The sequence below is a fragment of the Aethina tumida genome, chromosome 5 (genome assembly GCF_024364675.1).
Source record: "Aethina tumida isolate Nest 87 chromosome 5, icAetTumi1.1, whole genome shotgun sequence".
In the NCBI taxonomy this organism is placed as follows: Eukaryota; Metazoa; Arthropoda; class Insecta; order Coleoptera; family Nitidulidae; genus Aethina; species Aethina tumida.
In genome coordinates, this window is record NC_065439.1 from 10309628 (window position 1) to 10324608 (window position 14981).

Genomic DNA, 14981 nt, shown 5'->3' on the forward strand with positions numbered 1-14981 from the left:
AAAAATGAACCCTGTACATTTAAATTAGTTTTTCTCTATTTGGACTGTAAATGTTGATAACATTATATGGTTGTTATCGCAGAAAAAAATCTATCCAAGAATTTCATAATATATACTATAGATGATCATATGTTCACGCCACTGGATTTTTAAGAATTTTCATAAAACATGGCTTTGTTAATTTTTTATTTAAAACTTTCGTTTGTAGCTTCTAAAATAAATAAATAGACGAATGGCAAAAATATTACCTATGACCAATAACGCTATACGCGTCTAATAAAATTGGTAAGTGAACAAAAAGCTTCATACATAACCATGATGTCATTACCGGCAGATTTGAAATAGAATAAGTCTAATTAAAAATTTTATTTAATATAAATATTTAAAATTAAGGCGAGTATCTTCATTAACCCCGGCACATTTCCAGCATCTTCCGACGTTTCTGTTATTATACGTACCCCCAATTAAAACGTTAATTACATCCGAACGACGTTTTGAATTAATATTCCATTAGAAAGCATGGAATTCGTGCCTTCCTTAATTTTTTCGTGCAAAACCCCGAAGTTTAATAAAAGAGAATCCATTGGTATTTACGATGTGAACTAAAAGACCGTAACAACATCTGTGTGCAGTAATTCGCGCAATGACACACCGATTTGATTTCGTTTGTATGGCGGAAATTTAATAAATCGCGCCGGCTCGAACAAAACAGCCCCTTTTGTTGTGCGATATTGTCGATTATTCCCCGGAGAAATGAACAAATCTTTCCGGGTTCCGTTTTGAATGCAATTATCATCTGTCCGCGGTAAAAATTACCGACCAGACGTTCGTGGCGTGTCGCCGCGTAACGCGATTAACGGATAAGAAAATCCGTCGAGGAAAAAAAATGAATATTCGACGCACCGCGACAACAATTGCGCCCCGGAATGATTACCATAAATAAGAAAGCAGATAATTCGCTCATTAAAGGGGGCGAACGGGTCGGGGGCTGGTAATTCCGATGGAAATTTCATCGTACGGGCGCGGACGCGGACGCGGTGCATGCAAGTGAATTTGCAGACCGCCTCCAAGACTCCGGGGTTCGCAATAAAAAAACCTAAGGGGGGTTGAATGTGTATGTGTGTTGCTAATGGACGTTCCAGAACATTGCAATTACGAGTTTTGAATCCGACGCTTTGGAAATACCGGCAAATGTTTTATTTAACTTGGAAATTCTCTGCTTTGAAAATCGGGATTTAAAGAAATTCTCGTTTTTGTGTTTTGTATAGTAGTTTTTCTACTAGATTTAGTTAGTCTCTTTAAGAAACAACTTGGTGTAATTAATATTCTACAATTTTATAAACGTCTGAATGAACTGGTTTAGAAAATTCATCTGTTTTATTTTATTTTCAGAATTTTATATATTAGTGATAATTTACTCATCGCAATAAAATTCAATATGATGAATGAAACTGTCAAAACTAGTAATCGAAAGTATATATTATAGTAAAAATAATAATTTATACTAAGATGAAATAGTGAATAAAAATAATTAATAAATGAATTAAAAATACATCAAAAGCTCTTTAAATAATTGAATTTGCTCATCGCAATAAAATTCAATAAAATATATAAAATAATAATCATCAATAAAAAATAATAACAAATTATTAATTGATAACCAAAGTTTGGAGGATAAAAATTTGAAAACTATCAAAATTAGCTATCAAAAGTATATAGTGAAAATAATAAGATGAAATAGAGAATAAAAATTATTAATAAATGATTTAAATATACGTCAAAATCTCTTTAAGTTTTTAATAAAAAAATAATAACAAATTATTAATTGATAACCAAAGTTTGGAAGATAAAAATTTGAAAAAATATCAAAACTAGTTCAAAAGTATTTATTTACTTTTAATTTTAAAATTAATAATTTATACTAAAATAAAATAGTGAATAAAATTATTAATAAATGATTTAAAAATACATCAAAATTTTTTAAAAACTTTGATTTTTAGCTATTAAATTTGATGAAACTTATTTGTTTTTAGGTATAACAATTACGAAATTTAATATACTTTAATAAGTTAACCAAGTAAATAAATATCACGAAAAACTTTTATTTGAAAATATTATTTTATATATTTTTTGATCGTCAATTTTCAATTAAATTAATTACAATAAATTTGAAATGCCGGAAAACTACGGAACAACAATAAACAAATATATTAATATTTTAGTTTATATTAAAAGACTAGTTAAAATAATATTTAAAATAAAGAACAATGCTGAATAAAAATTGTAAATGAACGGATTAAGAATAAATTTGAAAACTTTTTGAAAAACTTTGATTTGAAGCTATTAATTTAGAGAATGTTACTTATTTACGAACTAAAAATAAATACAAATATAATATTTAAAACAAAATAATAATTTGAATAAGAATCTTAATCAAAATTTTGAGACATTACAGTAAGGGAAATTATAAAAAGAACAAACAATTAACAGAAAAATATTACGTGTTTTTGTATTTTATTATGATTTGAAGAAATTTTATTTACTAAATTTTAATAATAATAAATTATTTTATAAATTAAATATGTATAATATAGTGTATAATTATTAATTTATAATAATATGAACTAGTGAATAAGTTAATAAATATTTTTTAATATTGATTTTGAGAATTTTATTTTTTAACAAGCACAATAAATACAAATATAGTATTTAATAACAAAATGAACATTTAAATAACAATTCTTAATCAATGTTATGAAAAGTTACAAATAGAAAAACTACAAGAAAACTATCTAACAAAAGCATATTAAGTGTTTTTATCTTGTCTCTATAATAATCCTTATTTTAAAACAAAACAGAAACAAGAAATATCCGATAAAAATAAACTGAAAAATTTCCTTACACGTGTCAACTGATAAAATTTATTACAACATTCGACGGCACGAAAGTGCCACAATAAGAAAGTTAAACTTCTGAAGGAAAATACTGCCGACTGGCTCCCACCCAAAAATGGTTCAGCCAAAAGTCACGACGAACGTTTTTCGGATGCGTATTCGGCTCATAATCAAACACAAATCATTAATTAGGTTAATTACGCGAAACAGGTGCACGAACGTGTCAAATTTGATTTTAATCGTGGCAATCGGTTAATTGGAAATGGTATATTCTAATCGCAACAGATTTTTTTCCTTTTCCCTTTTGAACGTGTCGAATTTTATTGTCCATTAAAAATGGATTAATTTCGGCGGCAATAAATCTCAATATCGTTTTTATTATTTCGATTTTGTACTATTCATTGATTTACAACAAAATCAAAATACTTCAGTTAATAGAAACTTATATTTATTTTAGGTGCTCAATTTTAAAAATTTATTATTATAGAATCAAAAGCATTTCATTGTTTCGAACCTTTAAAGATTTTCACATAAAAAATGCGATAAGTATCGACCAATGTTTAATAATAATAATAAAATAAAATATGAAACCATCGGTTGAGAGTTCTCTGACGTTATTCATTTCTACTTAAGATTATTTTTACTAATGTGTGAGGTATTTTATGTTAATAAAATGTTTTATATAAAATGGTAGTTGATGTTATTTTTTATTTAAAACACTTAATTTATTATATGTTTATTTAGTAAACCAAATTTTGTTTCAAGTATAAATTAACTGATTTGTGTTCATCCAATATTGATCTGTAAATTGGTTCTCTTTGAATTTAAATATTTTATTTGAGAGCTTCACTAAATTTAAATATTAATTCAATTTTCTTTCTATCTACATTATTTGTTATGTTGTTTTATTAATGTTCGTTTGTACTTTTGATTAAAATTTTTATTAGTTTTCATAGATATTATATTATTTTTGTAGAAATTATTGATTTACAACAAAATCAATTGTTCAATTTTAAAAATTTATTGTTATAGAATCAAAAGCATTTCATTGTTTCGAACCTTTAAAGGTTTTCACATAAAAAATGCCATAAATATCGACTAATGTTTAATAATAATAATAAAATAAAACATGAAACACATTACTAATGTGTGATGTATTTTACGTTAATAAAGTGTTTTATATAAAATGGTACTTGATGTTATTTTTTATTTAAAACACTTAATTTATTATATATGTTTATTTAGTAAACCAAATTTTGTTTCAAGAAAAATTTAACTGATTTGTGTTCATCCAATATTGATATGTAAATTTCATATATATTATATTATTTTTGTAGAAAAATCTGATAACTATTATTTAATTTAAAACAACTTTTATTTCCCTTAAAGTAAACTGAATTTAATAAAATATCAGTAACATTGTTATTTTAAATATTTTTATTATTATAAACACTTACACATATACTGTGATAAAAACACGTATACTAAAATCTAATTATTAAAATTAATTAAAATATTATCTTAAAAGCATTTCATTCTAATTAAATCAGATAAAAAACTCAATCTATAGAAATACAATTGAAATAATCGAGTCATCGAAAATATTTCATTAACCTAATTTTTACAAAGCATTTTAATAATGTTAATAACTAGATAAAAAATATATAATCCCATATTTCTAAGATTATACAACAGAACTAATCAACTTACTGAAAATCCCTCAATGACCTAATTTAAGCATTAACTGATTAAATGTGTTTTCTTAGTTACGGAAAGACGAAAAAATAAAATCGCCTAAATGGATTAAAATATAACTCGGGGAAGTATAAAAAAGCTCATTCTGCTGTTATTTTATACCAAAACATTTCTACCACAGATAAAATATTAAAAGCTTAATTTGCATATTTCAACAGAGTTTTACTTTGTCCTAATATATTGTATTGTTTTAAAATAATTTTCGTCGTTTGAATCCAAGACAAAAACAGAAATAAAACGGGAACATTTCTTTTTTAGTTTTAATTTCAAACGTTCTGTTCTTTCTGTATTTCGGTTTAATTAACGTCTCGTTTACTCGGAATTGTCATTAAAAGATGAAAAACTCTTTATACTATAATAAAGGTCAATTTATTTCGCGATTAGATGTTTAAATCACAGCGTTTAATTTTTTGTTTAATTGAATTTAAATGCAGCTGTTTTAATTTAAAAAGAGGAACAAATCCAACATAAACATCAAGAATTATAAATTCTCATAAGAATGAAAAATACGACAATTGTACTTTTATGAAAAATACAGAAACCATTTTAGAATTTATGTTTGATTTTTCTGTGTCCAACATTTTCATTTTTTTTATTAGATTTGATTTAAATGAACAATTTTGAATTTTTATTGAAACATTTAGTTTGTTATTAGATACTATATTTGTACATCTTGTGTCTTAAAGAAATATTTAGACAGAAAAAATCAAATAAATTTGTACTTTTTGATTCTTTCACAAATATTATCACCAATAAATATTCAAAAATGTGTCAAAATTTTTTAGCATTAAATTAGTTTCAAATGAATATTTTTCATTTTATTTCTAACTTTGACAACACTTAAACATAAATTTTATATTCAAATGTTCATATTGCAATAAAATATTATATTTTCAGTAGTGAAAATCAAATAAATTATTGTCAAATTAATATTCTCTAATTTTTTGGATTTACTTTAGTTACAATGTAGGTTTTTCAGTTTTTTACTTGTTTCTTTACGAAACATAATAATGCATAAAATGGACAATTAAATAAAAATTGTATGCCAAAGTATAAATATGAAACAGCATCAAAAAATTATATTCACAACTTGATAAATCTCAAGGGCAATTTCAATGAATAATCTAAAAAATATATTTTGAGCACTAAATATTCAAAGCTGCTTGACAAAATCGTTATTCCCGCGGCAATTTCCGTTCGACGAGTATCCGATAAATCTACCGAAAACAGTTCCAATTGACAGACAGAGAAATAGAAATGATGAATCTGTTCAATATCCCCGCGACACTCGATATTCCACGTTCATAATTTGCCGTTCCTTTTAATTTTGTACTTAACATTTTGCCTGTAATTAATTAGAAAAAAATGGTTGAAACCCTTATGTTGGAAAATACCTCGACCACATATTATATTAATGCAAACACACACATACACACACATCCCGTCTGCTCACGGAATATTTCCTCATATTGCGAAATTTCAAGGACCGGGAGCTTTAATAATTTTCTGGTTTAATTAAAACGGCCGAAGGAAAGAATCCCAGAATCCCGCCAGAGCTCTAACCTCATTTAACTGGAAAATGCACTTTTCTCACATCATTTTTCATTTAATTACACACGTATACGTTGCTTGTGTTTGATAATTTCGTAATAGTCACTTAATTATCTCTCGAAGGGAAAATTGGGAATAATAAAGTCGCGAGCTCGTCTGTTTTCTTTCCCCATTTCGTCGTCGTCGGGGCACAATGACAAACTTGCGAAAATTTATTGCGAAACTGACAACGAAAACCGACCGAATTGGGGGAAGTACATAATGTAGTTTTTATGACTTGAATACGTAACTGCTACATTATTCAATTTTTTGCTGGAAAGAAAATCTGAAGAGAGGTTTTTTCAAGTTGCAAACAAGTAGTTAAGTAAACGCGTGGAAACTTGGATTAATTTACTGATTTTGTTTGTTTCGTTGCAGGTAAGGATTTTCCAACGACTGAGGGAAGTATTTTTCGACTTTATTTAATATGTCTCTTTGGATAAAATGGATGTAAAAGCAAATTTAATTTAATGTTTATTAAAAATCTTTTAGTTCAGTATGTTTAAATTGTTTTAAGCTCTTCCGTTTTACTCAATGCTTTCAAACTTAAATATTTATCATCCTACAATTTAATTAAAAAAATATTTCCTTTTATATACTTACATTTTTATATTAAAATATCCATCATCAATCAAATCATAAGGACTTGTTTATATATGTCAATTTTACAACCAAAATTATTATTACATCTTTAACAATTATAATAAAAAAAATATTGTTAATTGAAATGAATCAATTGGCGTTTGGTAATGTGTTTGTTTAGTAAATTGATTCAATTTGCTGTGCAGTCTATTTGCTGATGGCCGGAACCGCATTCGTAGAAAATTCGATGGAGCCTGAGGCTTAATTAAACGTAATTAAGAAAAATAGAAGCCCGATCACGCGTTCGTGTCGCCCGTGGTGTTTCTGGGAGGATGCGTTATGCAAATTGTACGTGTTTACTCGCCAATCAATCGGCGATTTGGTGATAATTACAGATACAATTATGGTTTGCGTTACGCAGTATCGAAAGCTTGTTAATTCACTGTAAATTGAAGAGGTTAAATATAATTAAATGCGAGCCGGACAAATCATTTTATGTTAAAACGTGATTTCAAATATTTTTAATGAATAAATTGTTCTGGCATTATTAAATTTCAAATTGTACAAATATAATATTACCATTATAATTATTAAAACGTATAAGTATCAATGAATTAAAATGATAATCATTTAATATTTTTTTCTGATTTCTTCATAAAACTACAATTAAATTACTCGAGATGTTTATTTTTCACAACGAAATTTTTTATATTAATTTGACACTAATTTGTTAGTTTTTCATTGCCATAATTTTTTTGGATGACAGAAAAACTACAAATTTCAACTTTTTCTAATTAGATTAATTACAAATAATCATTTGTCAATTATTTTCTGGCTTCTCTTTAAAATTTGACAAAAATATTTTTATTTAAATGATAATTTTGTTACTAAATATTATAGTGGTGCTTTTTGTTTTCCAGTAAAATTATTACCAATAATATATTAGAACCAATAATAATTGGTTTTTATTAATATTTTCTAAAAACAGGAGAAATAAGCAACAATTAAAAAACATATTGTTTTCCTAAAGTAATTAAAAATTATATATGACTGAATGTATATGACACGTCATGTTTTTCTATAATGTAAAGTAACTTTCAGCATTAAGGTTCTCATTATTTATCACCACCAAGTCGGTACGTGATGTTAAAGAAATGCCTCCCTACACCATAATTGAGCTCCTACCAAATAATGTAGTATTTGCGAAGTTACATTGTGCATATCTTTCATTTGGCCATCGAAACACACGAACGCGTCTATCGCATGAGTTCAGAACAAAATTTGATTCATATGCAAACTGAACTCGTTCCTAATCCGTTTTTATCCAATTGATGTGTTCATAGCAAAATTCAGCCGGGCTCTGCGATGACCCACGACTAAGCTTGGGCCTCGAGCAGGAACATAGGGTGGCAAATTATCTTCCCTAAGTCGTTATTGAATAGTTCCAATACTTATTCGAACCCCTTCTACGTTTCCTAAATTAGTGTCAAATGAACATTTAGCATATCATCAATATATGACAAATAAATTTGTCAAAATCAAATCCTTCTATTTTTTTCTGACGAGATTTTTTCACAAATTGCAAACTTATTTTTTTAATACTCATATAATATTATGTATATTATACAGAAAAACTATCGCCAATAAATAACTAGTAAATTAATGTAAAGTATTGGGAAAAATTCAAATAATTTTTGTCCTGATTATTCAGTTCAAAAAAATATATATTAAAAAATAACTTTCCTTTATAAATTTTACAAGAAGTAGAGCAACTTATGCTATTTTATTTTATTACTACAAATAATTTGTAATTTGTATTTTAATTAATTCTACATTAATATAATGTAAAATTTCCATTATTATTATTAATAACTTCCAAACATTTTTTTCATGGAAAGCAATAGATGGTCAATTATATTTGAATTCATATTTTGCCTGTAGCTGTGGTCTCCTGTAGCTGCTGTCAATACATCTTGCTGATTACTAAACTCGGCGCGTCTTATTCTGTTGTTCACTATCTCCAATAAGTTTTCAATGGAATTTAGATTGGGAAATTGACATGGTCAGCTTTAAATATTTTGAAGTGTGCTTTGGATCATTATATTGTTGAAAATAATGTTTTAATGGTATATTTGGTTCTGATTACGGTACCATGTTGTTCCTCAATATATTTTTATACATATAACAATTCTATGATACCCATTCCAAATCCCGAGAAGCAGTCTCATACCATTACCGATCTGTCGCCGTGTTTAACAGTGAATATAGTAAACTTTTGGTTAAATCTTTCATGAATAGGTCGTCTTACATATAAAATCCCATCACTGCTAACCAGATTAAACTTGACCTCATCACTCCAAATCGCTCGTTTCCAATCATTTAAAGTCCAGTATAAAAGGGACCTGGTAAACTCAACTCAGACCTATCTGTTCTTCTCTGATAGTAGTTGTTTTTTGATTGGCCTTCTGGCATGAAGATCCCCTTGTAATCTACCTCTTACGGTTCTTGGAGAAACATTAATTCGAAGTTGTGTCTCTTTTATTTTGCTGAAACTCAGAAAAGGATCTATTTTGGAATAGGATAAAATTTGTTTATCCTGAAACGTATTTGTTTTTTTTTTTGGTCTTCCAGTTTTATTTTTTCTTTGTATATATATATATATATATATATATATTATCATATATATATATATATATATATATATATGGTAAAATTTATATTCAATGTTCATTTTGTTAATAGATATAATATTTGTATTTTCTGTGATCCCATTTCTCCACAAAACAAGATTTAAATGTTCATTTTATTTTTTATATTTATAAAAAACTGTAATATTTTATGCAAACTGAACTCGTTCCTAATCCGTTTTTATCCAATTGATGTGTTCATAGCAAAATTCAGCCGGGCTCTGCGATGACCCACGACTAAGCTTGGGCCTCGAGCAGGAACATAGGGTGGCAAATTATCTTCCCTAAGTCGTTATTGAATAGTTCCAATACTTATTCGAACCCCTTCTACGTTTCCTAAATTAGTGTCAAATGAACATTTAGCATATCATCAATATATGACAAATAAATTTGTCAAAATCAAATCCTTCTATTTTTTTCTGACGAGATTTTTTCACAAATTGCAAACTTATTTTTTTAATACTCATATAATATTATGTATATTATACAGAAAAACTATCGCCAATAAATAACTAGTAAATTAATGTAAAGTATTGGGAAAAATTCAAATAATTTTTGTCCTGATTATTCAGTTCAAAAAAATATATATTAAAAAATAACTTTCCTTTATAAATTTTACAAGAAGTAGAGCAACTTATGCTATTTTATTTTATTACTACAAATAATTTGTAATTTGTATTTTAATTAATTCTACATTAATATAATGTAAAATTTCCATTATTATTATTAATAACTTCCAAACATTTTTTTCATGGAAAGCAATAGATGGTCAATTATATTTGAATTCATATTTTGCCTGTAGCTGTGGTCTCCTGTAGCTGCTGTCAATACATCTTGCTGATTACTAAACTCGGCGCGTCTTATTCTGTTGTTCACTATCTCCAATAAGTTTTCAATGGAATTTAGATTGGGAAATTGACATGGTCAGCTTTAAATATTTTGAAGTGTGCTTTGGATCATTATATTGTTGAAAATAATGTTTTAATGGTATATTTGGTTCTGATTACGGTACCATGTTGTTCCTCAATATATTTTTATACATATAACAATTCTATGATACCCATTCCAAATCCCGAGAAGCAGTCTCATACCATTACCGATCTGTCGCCGTGTTTAACAGTGAATATAGTAAACTTTTGGTTAAATCTTTCATGAATAGGTCGTCTTACATATAAAATCCCATCACTGCTAACCAGATTAAACTTGACCTCATCACTCCAAATCGCTCGTTTCCAATCATTTAAAGTCCAGTATAAAAGGGACCTGGTAAACTCAACTCAGACCTATCTGTTCTTCTCTGATAGTAGTTGTTTTTTGATTGGCCTTCTGGCATGAAGATCCCCTTGTAATCTACCTCTTACGGTTCTTGGAGAAACATTAATTCGAAGTTGTGTCTCTTTTATTTTGCTGAAACTCAGAAAAGGATCTATTTTGGAATAGGATAAAATTTGTTTATCCTGAAACGTATTTGTTTTTTTTTTGGTCTTCCAGTTTTATTTTTTCTTTGTATATATATATATATATATATATATATATATATATTATCATATATATATATATATATATATATATATATATGGTAAAATTTATATTCAATGTTCATTTTGTTAATAGATATAATATTTGTATTTTCTGTGATCCCATTTCTCCACAAAACAAGATTTAAATGTTCATTTTATTTTTTATATTTATAAAAAACTGTAATATTTGATGAAAATTAAATGACAATTGTTTGTTTGCGACACATTTTAAAAAACAATTGAGTTTACAAAATTCAAATAATCCACAAAACTATTCGAACATTTAAAAAAAGTAATAAAATAAAGATCATTTATCAATTTTACAAATATCCATCGCAATTCAAAATAAATAAAATGAAACTACAACAACAATCATCGATCTTCTCCCATTTACGTTTTTTAGTATATTTTCCATATCGACCAGATTTTTTCGATTCCGTGTCTCCATTAACACACGAGCCCGTGCGAAAACTTAAGAAAGTTATTAGACGACAAAAATGGAAAAAAAAGATCGGCACGCACCACTTGAAATGTCCACGCGACTCCCGCAATATGGACAACAATGAATGAGAACATTCATCATTTTTCGGATTTAAAACAGAAACGATTTAATTATTCCGCATCCGCGCTGCGAAACGAAACGAAAGAGAATAAATGTAATTAACTTTGAATTATTTGATGTGTACTTTTCTTTCGGCTTCGCTTTAAATTGCATTTTTAACCGTCAAACATTTCGATCCTTTTTGCGCGCCGCATCCCTAAACCATAACAATTTCAGTTTGGCAGAGTTTTCGGAAAGTGTAACACTCATCTGGCGTAATGTTTGTGAAATAAATTCTCTCGCGGGCATAAATATTAATTTACATGAGTGGCGTGGATTTTTATCACTCTCAACTTATTACTTTAAGTGCGAGGCCCCATTTTATTATTGGTAGACTCGCTTTTATTTCCCGCCATCAACACGTCATTAAAAATCGATTGAGTTACTTAATTTTTTAACGTTAAATTCTTTTAATATCGAGTGAAACATATTTATGAAAACGTTAACTTAATTAAGTGATGAATATTTGCGGTAAGTGACGTGTTTGCGGTGGTGTTTAATTAAAAATTGGATTTTACAAATTAGACTATATTTATAAGATATCGCGGACTAAAATGCTGCAACATTTTCAATATACTGAAACAATATTTGACTAATTAATATTCTATACTTAATGGTTAATTTAGTATTTTTATAAATATTTCCTCTAAATTATATTTAACTAAATTAACATATATGTACACTATTGCCCACCTGTAGAGCAAATTTAGAAATTTTCATTTTTTTAATAACTTCTAAAAACACCTTTTTTCATTGATTTCAGTAATTTTTCATTATAATCGTTCGATTTTCTTTCCACTGATTTTGAACTTCTTCGTAGAGTTCCTTTAAAATTGTCAGTGTTTTTGCATGGATTTTACGATCAATTTCATCTCAAGGGTTTTCAGTTGGATTGAAATTTGGGTTTTGTCTTGGCCAAGACATTATACATACTCCTTAAAAAAAGTGGACCATTCTTTAACTAGCTTAGAAGTGTTTCGGATCATTATCGTGTCGGAAGGTCCACCTTAAACTCATATTATCTTATGTTGTTCCCAAAATTATTCATGTTGTACCTATTTTGATTCTAGTTAAATTAAATCATAAACAGAATAAAATAATATATAAAATATACATTTATTAAATAATTTTTATAGTATATAAAATTTTTAATATTTTTTTGGAGTTGTTATAACGCCTATATAAATGGAGACAGATTGATTCAAAGATATATAGGTAATTGTCGTTTTAGACGAAACACTTTCTAGACCAATATTTGTCCAATTATCAGTCGGTTTTCTTAGGCATATTTATATTTTTGCAGAACCGCGAATAAATCTTGCTGATTACTATACTCTTTGTGTCTTTTTTTGTTGTTCACTATCTTCCACAAGTTTTCAATGAAGTTTAGATCGGGAAATTGAGATGGCCAGTTCTTAACATTAATTTTTTCCCTTAAAAGCCACTGAAAAGAAAGTTTTAGTAGTCCATAATATCCTTTATTCAAAGGAGAGAACCCATTCCAAATCCCGAAAAGCAGCCCTATACCATTACCGACCTGTCGCCGTGTTTAACAGTGAGTATGGTAAACTTTGGGCTAAACTTTTCATGAACAGGTCGCCTTAAACATAAAATTCCATCATTGCTAATCAGAATAAACTTGGATTTCACCACTCCAGGTCGCTTGTTTCCAATCCAAAGGGACTCACTCCCTCTCTCTCAACTCTGACTCGTCTGTTCTTCTCTGATAGTAGTGGCTTTTTAGTCTGGCCTCGTATGAAGACTTATTTGTAGTAATCTATCTCTTACTGTTCTTAAAGAAGCATTAATTCCAAGTTGTGTCTCAAGTAGACCTTTTATTTTGCTGAAAGTCAGGAAAGGAACATTTTTATTGTAGGATAAAATTTGTTTTTCCAGAAACCTATTGGTTTTTCTTCCTTGTCCACATTACCAAATCATAAAAAAAGTTGCAAAACGCGTTACAAACGAGCGATATTGATTTTTCTCTCATCGGATTGAAAGAAAGATACAATCCGTGATTTTAACTCGGAAGATAATTTTTTTCCACGAGGTGCTATGTTAACTCAGTTTACTTTGGTGTATACTGTAAAACTAAAAATTATTGTGGATTTTGTTGTAATTAGTGTCATATAGTAGAAAAGTGCTGTACTTTTTACCAGCCGAATATTCTCCGGTAACTTTTTAAAGTTACTTTACTTTCTGCCAATACTGTACAAATGTATATAATTTGAAAAAAAAAAAAATATTTTACTCTAATATACTATGAAAGCAAAATTATTTTCAAAAAATATCCATTTTTTAACTGATAATGACAGTTACTAATCGAAAACAACGGTTGTAATTTAAAGTAATAATTTGTCTCCAACCAATTTTTAAGTAATTATATAATTACTTTAAATGTTTAAATGCAATAAGAAGAAAAAACACAAAAATAATTGTTAAATAACAGACAAAAAAAGTAAGTATATTTTATGATACATAGTAATTATCAAGCAAAATATTTTAGATTTCATATTTAATATAAATCGAATACTATTTTAATAAATATAAAATATAATAATAATAAAAATAATTTCAATAAAAAATGAAAAACAAACAAGGCAAATACTATAATATAAATGCGAAATTATTAGAAAAAAAAAAACATTTTAACACGTAAATTGTTAATTTTCAATAAAAACAAATAATGTTATCATATATTTTTGTTTATATTCCGAATTTCACAAAATTGAAACGAATAATTAGAATTTTTTAAACCTAATATTTACCAGATTTCGCTAAATGAAAACAGTTCTATGAAAAACAAAAAATCAAATTCATAACACAAAGGTCCAATCGTTAAACATGCACCGATGCGAATTTATGCTGAATCATTTCGGTATTTGCATCCGAACCGGAAAAGAATATTAATATACCTGGAGTCTGGAACACTCGAGGTCGGAGGTGCAAAAAAAAATCCGGACAAATTGAAATTGAATATTTAAGGAGTTTGTCAACGTGTGGGGTTGGAAAGAATGCGGTCGTTTAAGAGTGAAGGTGGCTGCACAAAGGGTACCGTAAACTTTTCAGATTCGGTCCGGAATTGCGCCTCTTCAACAAGTATCTGAGAGAAATGCGCTGCATCTTCTTTTTTATCTACGGTCTCGTGTTCTAATTTTACTCATTCATGCACTAAAATTTAAAAGTGTTCTACTCGTTTTTCTATTTTTTAATGTTTAACATTGTACAGGGTGATTCACCTACTGAAAGAAAGAAAAGTTTAAAGCTCTTTACAATTAAATTATTTATTACGTAAAAATTGGCCAATAACAATATAAAAAATATTCACATAGAGAAATATCTGGATTATTTA

General features: G+C 27.5%; 1 protein-coding gene across 2 annotated transcripts in view; it reads left to right on the forward strand.

Moving 5' to 3' along the window:
* The window catches only part of LOC109595961 (protein sidekick), a 108182-nt gene that overhangs the window by 49803 nt on the left and 43398 nt on the right, over nucleotides 1-14981 (forward strand). The gene's annotated exons all lie outside the window — the stretch shown is intronic.